We start from the raw sequence: 12551 nt of genomic DNA, 5'->3' as shown, positions 1-12551 counted from the left end.
GATAAGTTCTGGGCTTTCTTCTCCCTTGACCTTTTTAAAAGTGGTTTTTTTTCCGACACTGCTTGAGCCAACAATATGCCTTTGAGGGTGGATGACAAATTGCCCCTATTTTGTGCATATTGGCTGAATTAGTTATGGGCTGCAACCAGAGTGTGCACAGCCACCCTGCCTTCACACTGCCATCTCCATTTACAGCGCTTTCCTTCAGAGCTCCAGAAGGTGGAAGCAGCTCTCTGGAAGGATTCTGAGACAATTCTGCATGTGTTCATCTATGAGTTTTTTCTGGGATCCTACAGTTTCTGTACAGTCTATTAATTTGCCAGTCAAAATTTTGAACATTGTCAGAAATATTTACTTCAGCATGTGGTTCAAAAATCCAGTTTATAAACAGTTTAGAACCAGAGGTAGTACCTAGGGCTTTCATACCAAATAAAAATCTCTTCAGCTCTATTGCCTATGGCTTGCAAACAACCCCAAAAAACCCCACCATGGCTAAAAAACCCCAACTTGCACAAGAATCTCCTACACTTGCTTGTATGGAGCTTTATGGGAAGATAGCCACAAAAAAAAAATGTTTATAAAAAAATCTCCACCTAACTACACCATAAAAAATGAATAGGGTTTCCTCCCCTTTTATTTGATGCCCCCATTGTGCCAAGACCCACATGTATCTGCTCCCACCACAGTTTCTTTTTCCCATATGTGACAAGTAAAAACCAATCACTTGCAAGTCACCACATTTTGTTGTTTAGGCATTTGACACTAACCCCCCAGATATTTCACAATTTTTAATATTAGCCTTTTTTCCTTTTCAGTATGATCAGGATTTAGAAATGTTTTAATTTAATTTTTTTACTTACAGCTCTACATGGGTATTAGAGGGTGTCGTCTGTTTCTGTTTATGCCTAAGATAAACTGATAAAAACCAGTTAAGTGCAAGTAAAATAATTCAGAGTTTCTGAACAGCAAGTGTTGATATCAAAACGTTTAAGGAAAAAAAATCTACTCTAGAAGTATCCCATTAATAAGACTCATAGATGTGAATATTAACATATGCGCCCCTCTTAAATAAAAAAAGTTAATAAATACAGCATTTTAGTAGATTTCTTCATGTTTCACTCAGCAGAACCAACATTTCTTCCTTATAATATGGTGGTATGATAAGAGACTTATGGCACTCATAGGGATTCCAGTCTGTCAAAAGAAGTCATGGAAAGATAAGACCATTACACTTCAAAATTTTTCCCAAATGGCAATTTAACATAATCCTAAGAGATAACCTACTATCCAGGTAACTTATTTTTAAAGATAACTTGAAGCAGAAGCCCAGCATATATGAGACACGGCACAGCTCCTGTCTCACACAGTAGACAACAGGAAAAATGCTAACAAATTCTCTGCCCCCTGAGCACCACACAAACTAACACACTAATGAATGTGGATGCAGCTCCTTTGGGAGTTGATATGATTACCACCAGAGTTACTGATACATGTCTTTCAAAACTTGGAGGTGTACTCATAAACCTTATTAAGATATCAATGGAACAGTCAGACCTTCCATTGGCTTATTAATGAATTTAAAAAGCACAAAACACACACATCCATCTGTTTTGGCATATAAAAAACAGGTAAATCCTCAAAAGATGCTCTGGCTGCCTTTTTTCCCCCCAGAAGCTACAAGGAAAGGCAACAGTAACTGGTGTAGAAGTTACAGCTACTCAACAGCAAAAGGAAGAATCCCTCCGTGGAACACTCAGAAGGCAAGTGATAAGAAGGCACTGGTCCAGGTCCAGCCTTCCATAGCAACATATGGATACAAAATGATATGCCAAATATTTTGCTCTCCATTCAGAGTTTATTTTTTCAGTAGATATTTCAGCAAGCCCAGAGGCATTTCATACAACTTCACTGCAATGTACAGATTACAGACGTATTGTACAGTTTAAGCTCTTTGCGCTCAAGAATGACTTATCTAAAAAATATGGTAGATTATGAAAATAATTCTCTCCCTACAAATTAAAACATTATTTCTAGCGTGCTTGAACATGAAGTTAATATTTTCATTATTATCCATAGAAAAATGAATGTTCTAGAAAGGTCTACTAACAGATTTCCATAATCTCCTTTTGTATAAAACCAGATACCGTGAAATGAGGTATTTCTATTTTTCAAATACATGTAGGATTGAACCAAATAGGTCAACACCAAAAATAAATTGAAATCTGGTGCTGCTGAAATGAATGGAAGCTCAATCCAAAAAGTCAACCATCACTTACTTACCTAATACTGATAATTATTTATAACTCATTTACAATCAGAAAACTAGTATAGGTATATATTGCATGTATTTCACATAAGAATTCTAAAAATAAAAAGATAAACCTACTTGTTCTTACAAGTCAGTATATCTTCATTAGATCAGATCCTTCCTCATTGAAATATTTGGTGCTGATTTGGAATTACTTTAACTTCCATTATTTGTTAATATTCCTCTGCCTAGCTAATTGTTTTCTACCTCCAATACCTTATGACTGAAGGATTATAATTTAAAAAAAAAAAAAGTCAACTATATAGACTATAAATATTAGGCATATACTTGATATGTATATAGTCAATTTATATTGAATACCTCTGCTATGATAATATTATTATTTTGAATATTAATATTAAAAAGAAATGTGTCAATATTTATTGCCTTAATCTCTACATTTAGTATATCAAAATCATGTAGGTGGACAAATAATGATGTCCACCAGGGAGGGGGGGAGGGTGAGGAGCGGGAGGGTAGAGACATAACAATAGGAAACGGGAATTTCAGTATTTTAGAGACAAATACATTAGAAAATTAATCAAGAAAATTCTCATTCTCCTTGCAGTTGTACTGCCTTTTTAACAGTTTGCAATAAAAACAGGAATCCCCATAGGTTTTGTATAGAAGATACCAGAACAGATGAAGTGGGAAGAGAAGTCCAATAATTAGAAGTGGAACAGATTATCTTGCCTTTTCCTTAAATAATTGCCTGATCACAACATTTGGAAGAGCCCTGGATTTGCAGAACATGTGACTCACACTCCTGTCCTCTTTCTCATCTATTTTGTGTTCTTGCAGCTGAGAAAGGACTTGCACACCTGCACAACCAACAGCCAAGATTTTACAGCTATTGTGCTACACTGTTCCACACATTTTTTTTTTCAGTATTTATATTCCCAAATCAAGTGATCTCCAGAAGTACTATACTAGTATCAAAGCATGTTTGTTAGCACTGGCTCCTTGTCAAGTCTAAGCAATTAAATAAATTATGGAACATCCTTTACTATATTTAGAAGAAACACGCTGGCTGCAGTACAACTGCAATTTGCTATTATCTATAGATAGTATGGAAGTATTAGTCATTAGTTTCTTAAAAGAGATAATTCTCTAGACTTCTAAGCAACCAAGACTATTTGTTTGACTGTGAAAGACTGCTGTGTTACAGTTTAACACTATCGAGCTCAGTAAGTCGGATTTTATTCTAATAAAACAATAACAACTATTAATAACCCTAACCCTAACCCTGCCTGCATTTAGGTCAGCTGGAGTTTTGCAGTCTATTCCTGTGGTTTTTTTTTTTTCTCAGAATCTCTTGGCTGGCTCGAGCTTCTCCCTCTGACTGAGCAGCTCTGCTCCCTGCTCTGTTCTTATCTGCTTCTAGGAAACACTGCTTTGGAGTTGTTTTCACTTTGAAGTTTTCCAAGTATGACAGAAAAAACAGTTGCATTTTTTTCAGCTCTTTATTCTCTTGCCATCTGGACTAATGGAGATCTTTCTGAAATCCTTAGGATCCTTCTTCTTGATTTACTTAAACCAGTTCACCCCCTGCCTTGCCTTTTCCCTCTACCAATAAAAAGGTACGGTAAGAGAAAGTGTTTGCTTTTCTGCTGTCACCCTTAACTGAAAACATGACATCACCTAATGCCTACTGAAGTCATAATTTTGTCCAGAGCATGGTGCAACTTCTTGAACAGTCTCTATTTTTCTCCTCAGTGCACATTCTAAGGTGCTGCGCATGTGAGTGTCCCAGGATGAAGCACTGCACTCTCTTCCCTCTTGGTTCAGGATTGTGACTTAACACAAGTTTTCTTACAAACTGAAGCTTCACTGATAAAAGAAAAACAGAGCAAAAAAGCCCACTTTACATTACCTTGAAAGTTTCACAATTTTGAAGATGGGATTTAGTTGCAGTTAGCTTTTTAGAGACTCTTATCACTTCAACTCTCATATAACCTGATGTTTCTCAGAATCCATCTCTTATTCTGAATTCTGTCACCACTGAGCTCATCATCTAACCCTCAGTGAGTCTCAGCATAGACTTTCACTCAGGAGGTACTGAGCTGCTATCCATTAAAACCAAACAAGTCTGTCACTGGGAATGCTGCTGGGTGACGGTTTTGTTATTAGTCAGTCAAAACCATCATACTTAACTTTTAAATTTGGGTGATTTATGTCTGCAGTTGTCTTCTTGCTCCTTATTCCGCTTCAATATGCCAACCCACTAGCTCAGCAATGCTACACACAAAGGTAACAGAGGTCTAGACACATATGCACCCTCACAGATGTGTCTAATCACTTAACCACATTAGACAATTTCCAATGCTCATAATAGTCATCATAGCTCAGAGAATTTCATGCCTCATTTGCTTTTCCCACATAATACACAATCTCCTTTAAAAAATACAGTTACCCAAGTTGCTTTTCTTTTGGTAACTTCTTCTATTGGTATCACTCCCTAAATATCCTTCAGATAAAAGATTGCAACAACAACTAATTTAGGTTGTTTAAAAAGGTCTCAAAATATCGGCAATGGAAATCCAGATCTCCACTGAATGAAACCCATTTTCCTTCCAATGAAAATTCTCAAATTTTCAGAAATGTCAAAAGAAGTTTGAACATTCAGTCCACCCTTTTTCTATCCAAAAAGTCACAATACCAGTCACGATCTTCTCCTTACTTGCTATCTTTTCCATAGTTAAGTACATGCTTTTAGAAGAAACACAATCTCTCTGTTTAGAAATAAAAAACTATGAGACAGGGAAGCCAGGCAGATTTAAAAACCTTCATAATATAGTCCATGTAGCCTACATTCCACCTGGAATTTAACTGCTCTGCCATGGCATAGGGCATGCAGCATACAAGCACCTGTTCAAAAGAAATCAAACATGTAAAGGTTTGCTCTAACTGATGCCCCTCACTAAAGCCATATGAACATCTTCATAGGATATCCTGGAGGATTTCAACTTTCTCCTAATCAGATGCTATACTACATTTTCTTTTCAGAGCCCACACTCTCTGAATAGCCACAGCAAGGGACAACTCAGAGCTCTGTTTCTCAAACTTGAAAGTTACCAGAGCACTCTGTACCACTGTACCTGGAAACACAAAAAGTGCAGAGACCTCACCCTATGCAAGAAAGTAGGAGCCAGACTCAGCACTTCTATCAACTAAAAATACAAATAAAGGTACTTTAACCTGCCGGTGAAAAGAGCACAAGAGTTGCCTTTCTGACCGAAGTTAAGGCCATTTACAAATGGAAGACAGACACTACAAGTTCACCAGTGCCTTACAATATTCAGAAGCTGCATAGGTTTTTGCTGTGACCACGCAATCACAAATCATTTCAGCAAACCAAAAGCATAATGAAACACTACACCACATGTAGTCCCATAAAGGCTTCCCACTATTAAACAATGCCATGATGCTTACCTTATTCCCTAAGGTTATAATCCACCTCCCCTGCAGCACTTAAACACAGCTTAAGACTTAGAAGTAAATAACTCATTTCAATAAGGTGCTTTTGTGACTTTGGGTGCTATGGGACAGCAAGCAACCAGCAAGCCTGAACAAAGCTGGACTGTTGTAGTTGTGTGCTTAGCTTTAATTATCCTGGAGAAGAATACGCCACGTGTCTGAAATGTGCCCCCTGATTCTTGGGGTTGTCCTGTGCAGGGCCAGGAGTTGGACTTTAATGATCCTTGTGGGTTCCTTCCTACTCAGAATAATCTGTGATTTTGTGATTTTAGAGGGGTTTTCAACTTCACCCCAGAGGGAGGGTAGCCTGCTATTGACATCACCAGATTAAATATAACCTAAAACACTGATAAAACTCTATTTCAGTGGAATTTTCTTCTAATTTAACTTAAAAGGGTTACTAGCTAGCTGGCTGCTGTAGAGCTGCATTTTAGGTAACTTCTGGGGAAAAAAAAAAGAAACAAAAAATGAGAAGAAATGGTGTCTGCTTGAATTTTTTGAAGAGTTCATAAAGGAGGACCTCAGAGCACAGGGTTACTGACAGCATGGGCTCATGACATTCAGAAGATCAAAGTCCATGAATCTCGGTTCTCCTGAATTAAGCTGCACTGCTTTACTTATTCTCAAAGTCAGCATTGATGAATAAGTAAGAACTTGAAAACTTACAAAACTATAACATACGCTATCAACCCTCTATTATTGAGGGAGAATGAAGACAATAGATTTCAAATTAACAGATCTGTTAGCACAGATAGCCACATTTGTGATGTTACTGAACATTAATTAAACACTTGTATCTGACTAGAAACCTTATTCTACTTTTGGGAACCACAGTGCACCAGCCCTTTTGATGCTGTTACGTTTTCAAAGAATGCATGACGTGAATTTCAGCAATTCTACTCTCAGTTACATTCAGAAAGAGAAAAAAAAACAAAAGAAATATGTAGCAGAATGTTTCTGTTAAATTGAATTGAATTGACATTGGACGAAAGGGGAAATCTTTTCAACAAAACATTCAAACTGACTTTTAACAGGATTTCAGCTGATATAAGCCTTTTAAAAACAGTCACCTCTTGTTTCCCAGAGACTAATTAATATCACTTTAATATGATTTATTGCACAAATTAAATGTAATCAAACAGTATACTGAAAATAAAGGCAAATAAACAGAAGGTGAGAGTCAGTGTAAAAAAAGAATGAAAGCATTTTTAAGACACATGCCATGCAGCCTGCATCTACTTTCCATTACGACTCCTGACACCAGGAGTAGGCTGGGCATCCCTGCCACCCCAACACTCCCCTTGAGGCAGCGCAGGGAGTCAGACTAGTTGTAAACAAACTGGCACAAGCCAATGGAAGAGAAACTTTCCTTCAACCAGATCAGGTTGAGCTGATGTCATGGCTGTGAAATAGATGGGGCAGCTGAAAGGAAAAATTTTGTGAGCACCGATGTTTCGTATTCTCATCCAGACTCATCTGAACTAGCCTGCATCTTTCATGCAGACAAATTTCATGCCTGCCACACTGTGTTTCTGGTTATGTCTCTCAGGATGGTATCTGTTCAAACTGACAACATGGTAGTGTTAACTCAAGTTCACCTTATGAACAGAGAAATCCTGTCCTGCATTCACAGAATAGTGATTCCTGTTTGTGCTGCACTGCAGTCAGTTCCCGTTCTCCTTTGTATACTTTGGCATAATTCATTTGTCCTGTTCTTCAAAGAGAAGACCATCTATTAGTTCTTAAAGTCAGTCTGTTCATTCTTCTCTTTTAAAATTACTGTGATCCCATCAGCTCTCTCACTGCTCTTCACAAGTGGCCACAGATCTGATATTTTCATCCATTCAGGTATCCTTGCACTGCATTTGTCAGAGTCAGTACTTTGAAGATTCTAGTTCATCGAGACACTCTGACTCGTTCTTACAGGGTCAGAGTAAATAATATCTTTGTTATTTATATGGATGACTGCCACATTAACACAACTGATCTTTCTAACCAAAAGTAGTGCAAAAATGGCACCAAGCAACCCAAACTTCTTGGCTTCCTCAGACTTTCAAAGAATAACAATCCACCTTTTTATTTGGTAGTCTCTAAGTATTGTAAGTGCACTAACAGAAAGATTCCTTAAAGTCTGATGTTTATTTCAGTCTCATTTTTCCTACAGATTCACATCACTCTTTTTTCATCACTCTTAGCAATTTAAACTACTTTCCATTTCCTACCTGTACCTACAGTTCTTGTGCTTGAGTCCATAAGAATTTTATAGTTTAGTTAAATTATCCTTGCCACACTTCCTAACTTGCCTCTGCCATGGGAAAGTTTGCTGTTGTACTCTTATTAGAGTTTCTTTAGAAGAACATTACCATGTAGCAACCTTTTGCTGCAAACTTAAAAATCAGACAAGATGGCTATTCTGCCATCTTTTTTCTATTAAAAAGCGACTCCCCTTCACATCCAATAAATATGCTTTGCACTATCTCAAAAATAAGTGTAAGATTTCACTCTAATTTTAAAAGCAATAATGAATACTCAATATTCTGTATTCTAAATGCTAGTTTAAAGATGAATCTAAGCAGCATACATGCTCCAACTTGCCTCCTGGAACAGGCAGATGCACTTCCCTCACCCTTTCACTTTCTAAATCCCTGGTTATATACTATGGTAAATAACTGAGCCTAAAATTCTGAGCAATGAGAACGAAGAAATGAACATTTCACCTTTTTTTTTTTCCTCCTCTGTTCTGATTCCTGATTTAAGAATGTGCTTAAATTCCCAATCACTGGGCTTTAAATTATTGTTTTAAAAAATTCTTAAATCTCAAGAGTACTACACACGTTTGACCTAACTTCACACTTAGCAATAGGCAAGGTTGTAGTAAGAGAGGTTTTTCTGACTGAAAGGCAATGCCAATTATACAGGAAGTTTATGGTTTGAAATGCGGTTTCCTATATCTAAACAATTCAAAACGTAACAATGATAGTTGAAACTATGTAATTCAAAGAAAGGATGTTTTCGTTTTGTGAAGTGGGAAGAACTGGCAAAAGGCATCAAGGAGGAAAAATACTGCTCATGCAAAGGCATGGCTTCCTCCCCCTAGTGACATTTCTAGTAGCTATAATACCACTCACTGCAACAGGGAGAGTAAAAACCCTGAAACGCAACCCAGAATATTGAGGAGAGAATTATTTGTGTAAGATTTTGAAATCACAGATGAAGGCATTCGATGAGTATACTTTTAGACATAAAGAAATCTTAAAAAAAGACTCTATAATAAACCTCTGCTTTTCCCTGTTAATGGCTTATTTGTGAAACCAAGAGAAGCAAGACTGCTTTTATAAACTTACGACATGGAGGTACAACACGTAATGTACAAAACTCCAGCAAAAACTTGAATCTATTACCCTGGTGCAAATCTGCCATGATTCCTTTTAAATTGACAGAATCACAAGGATTAGGAGCAGGACAAGTGTGAAATCTGGCAGATTAACTTCAGCAGGAGGAGGTCTGTGTAGAAGCAGCAGCTGCCAGGTCAGACACTATAGTTAACCTTTCCCAATGCAAAGAAGCAATGGTAAGAGGATGATACCAAGGTACTTGTTCTCAGTTGCACTCATTTTGATACTGCATCAACAGAAATTGCCACAGGCTCTTTGTTGACTAATAGTTCTCAAACTGCTGCACAGAGAAACTTAGTGAGGATGTCAAATGTACAAACACTGAATGGGAAGAGGGGAACAACTACAACATTACACAGATAGCAGCATTTGTAGTAGGAGGAACGCAGCAAGCAAGTCATGCAGAATGACTTGTGCAGAACAGCACCGCAGGTCACCCACTCCTCTATTTATTACCACATATACTGTACCACACTTTGCAGCTCTCCATCCATTTCTATGCAGATGTCTGTATTATAACATCTTGCATAAGTATCTGCTACAGCAGCATACTAAATTTGGCAAGAGAAGGTTGCAAAGATAGGGATGAAAGACTGGCTCCTTAGTTAAGGCCAAGGCTTATACGTTCCGGTGGATACGCCAGACACAGTTTCACGTTAAGCATGCATTCCAGAATGGGTTTAAAATAGGACACATTTCCCCAAAGATACGGTCTTTCAGAGTGAAACCATACCCCAGAATACCCTCACTGCTGTATAACCTAAGGATTCTAACCAAAGTCCCTTATTCAGGAGCTGAAGTTCCTTAAGCAGTTGATTAAGTAGGCAGCTCTGAACTTGCATTTTGCAGTTGCAGTTCAACCACCAACAGGAGCCCAAATTTTTTTAACATGGTCACCTTCAAGAGACAGCATAAGTGATCTCCCTCCACTCCACTGGCAGTACCTATACCCTTGGAACTTCTGTGTCCTTTTTCCAGAATTTTCAACACAGTGCTATGGAAGTATTCGATATAAGAGTCTGGGTGAAACTTCTCCATTGCTATAGTATATGCCTGTCAGCACAGGAGATCAGACAACTGAACTTACCATTAACTTGCTTTTATGGACTTTGATCAGGAAAATGCATGATGACCTTAGCTGGTTCCAAAGGAAAAGATTCTTAGACATTTGAAAAAGTATAGTCAAAGTGGAGGAAATACAAGAATAAATCCATTTTCCAGTAGTAGAATGTTTAGATTGATGAGGAAAATGTAACTTATTCTAAATCTACTTCAAAGATCTGACATGTATTAAATTTTGGGGTTGTTTTTTGTTTGGGTTTTTAGTTTAAGTTCCATTTCACAATAAGTTTTGCAGAGACAGTTTTTAATCTTACATCTTTCTGCCAACACAGAAATTCAGGTTTCTACAACTCCTTTCCCCCAAGACATGAAATTCAAACATCTTCTATTAAACACTTCTAAAAGTTACACTAAAAAACAAAAGTCATACAAAGTGAAATTTAATCCTCAGATGTCTTTTCTATTATTAAAGAATGGAAATGTATGTCATATATTTCAAATGCTTTACAGAATGTACATTTGAATTGAGTACCATGACTGACACTTCAATTAAAAAAAAAAAAAAGAGATAGGTATGTCTTTAGACAACACTGGAGCCAGAATAGAAAATAACTATAAACGTTTTCCTTTTGTTCCCCACATTTAACATCACTGATTGCAACAAAGGACTCTAGAAGAGGAATCTTTCAACATGAAAAAAAATAGAGGAAATACTTCTTCAACACAAACTGAGAAGCAGTCATCCTGTGGCATGAGATCTCATCAGCAGCACAGTATTTAATTCTTGGTATGCATAATGAAGATAGGAAAAATTAACTTTAAATGGGAATAAGAGGAAATCATAAAAGCAACTGGATTCCAGTGTGGTAAGCTTTAGAAAACTTCAGCTAATTTTGAGATTGTAAATTTCTGTGCCTACAAGAACAGTGGTTTAGACAAGATGATCATTGCCTAGTATTTCTATTTGTGTATGTACATATTCAAATAAAACAGTGGGGAAAATCTGTAAATCAATCTAAAACCACCTGGTCTTTATATGTTGGGCTAGTTATAGATTGATAAATCCCCCCATCAGGTAGTGGTGCAGAGTTAAAAAGACTTAGACAAAAACTACAGAAAATGAAAAAATATCTGAACATTTTGTCTGAAAAATCTTTAGTGCCCTTGGTCATGCAGTGAGAAATGTGAAAAAAGGCATAAATAGTAAAAACGTTTGATGTGTTTCCAAATAGTATTTGAGTTGCAAGAATGAGAGATTGACCTGCCAGAGTAGCAACTAAGGTGAAGGAGGAAAAAGCCCATTTGATAGAAGCCTAATAATCTGGCCACAGCATGAGGGACAAATCTCAAAGTATTAATGTATCCCTTACATGAAGGAAGGACTTATCAGTCCCTCTCTGATAAACCTTATTGTGTTGAGCAGTAGGTATCTTTTAACTGGAAAAGGATTTACAAATTGAAAAGAGACTGAGGTAAAGCACACTCTGGGAAGTCTAGAAAATACAAAAAGTTAAATATGGACACTCTTGGAACAATACATGACAGATGTAGAGGCAAGAAGGGGTACAGTTATTTAAAAGACTTCTGAGGTGCAGAATTCCAAAAGCTTTGGAGAATAGAGAGAACTGAAATTAAAGGATATAAGTGAGAAAACCAGGTCTGAATATTTTGAGAAAGCTTCTTGACATCAAGATTATTCTGGGTGATATTTAATGTTCACGGTGGCAGCCTTTTTTAGATGAATCAAATTGTGGAAATAATCTCCCAAGGGAATTTGAGATTGTCAATCACACCTGTATTTGTATCAAGACTGAATAAAATGGTGCTGTATACCCAAGAGAAGCAATTCCACACTGACGAGGAGAGGATTAGATGACCAGCAATAGGTACCATGATTTCAATAAGGTATTTATAGTCAGCGTCAAACTTTTATTTTATGAAGTACAAGCTAGGTCTTGCTTGATTTCAACTTTTTCACAAAGAGTTTTATCATTTTGGTCAAGAGATCAATTTAAAAAAAAAGTTATCAGATGCAAACAAACCCACAAACATATGTTACAAGCTAACATCAGTGATGTTCCCAGAGCAGCGTATTTTATCGGGTCCATTCTACAGCACAAAACTAGGTCCTTCCTCCACAAAGTTATCAAAAGCTTAACATTATAACATAGAAATAGTTCAATATTTCTTTGTATAAAGTAGTAAAAGGCTTTAGTTTAAGGAACAAGATCACTTATTACTGTCTGAAATTTGCATTTTTATTTTCTGATGGTACTTGCAGTTTTTTGCATTTGAAGTGCAGAAAACAA

General features: G+C 36.9%; 1 protein-coding gene across 10 annotated transcripts in view; it reads right to left on the bottom strand.

The window, feature by feature from the left end:
* Positions 1 to 12551, bottom strand: part of ZNF385B (zinc finger protein 385B) — a 164285-nt gene that overhangs the window by 58433 nt on the left and 93301 nt on the right. The window contains exon 1 of one of the 10 annotated variants that reach the window (XM_029959579.1): positions 5741 to 5844. The exons of the other annotated variants lie outside the window; for them this stretch is intronic. The gene's annotated coding sequence lies outside the window, so the exon portion shown is untranslated. Of the gene's footprint in view, positions 1 to 5740; positions 5845 to 12551 lie in introns of those variants that run through there. 10 annotated transcript variants of the gene reach the window in all.

This window comes from Manacus vitellinus, unplaced genomic scaffold (assembly GCF_001715985.3).
Source record: "Manacus vitellinus isolate BGI_N305 unplaced genomic scaffold, ASM171598v3 scaffold_20_pilon, whole genome shotgun sequence".
In the NCBI taxonomy this organism is placed as follows: domain Eukaryota; kingdom Metazoa; phylum Chordata; class Aves; order Passeriformes; family Pipridae; genus Manacus; species Manacus vitellinus.
The sequence above is the reverse complement of the archived record's forward strand: the minus strand, read 5'-3'. Positions and strand labels throughout refer to the sequence as shown.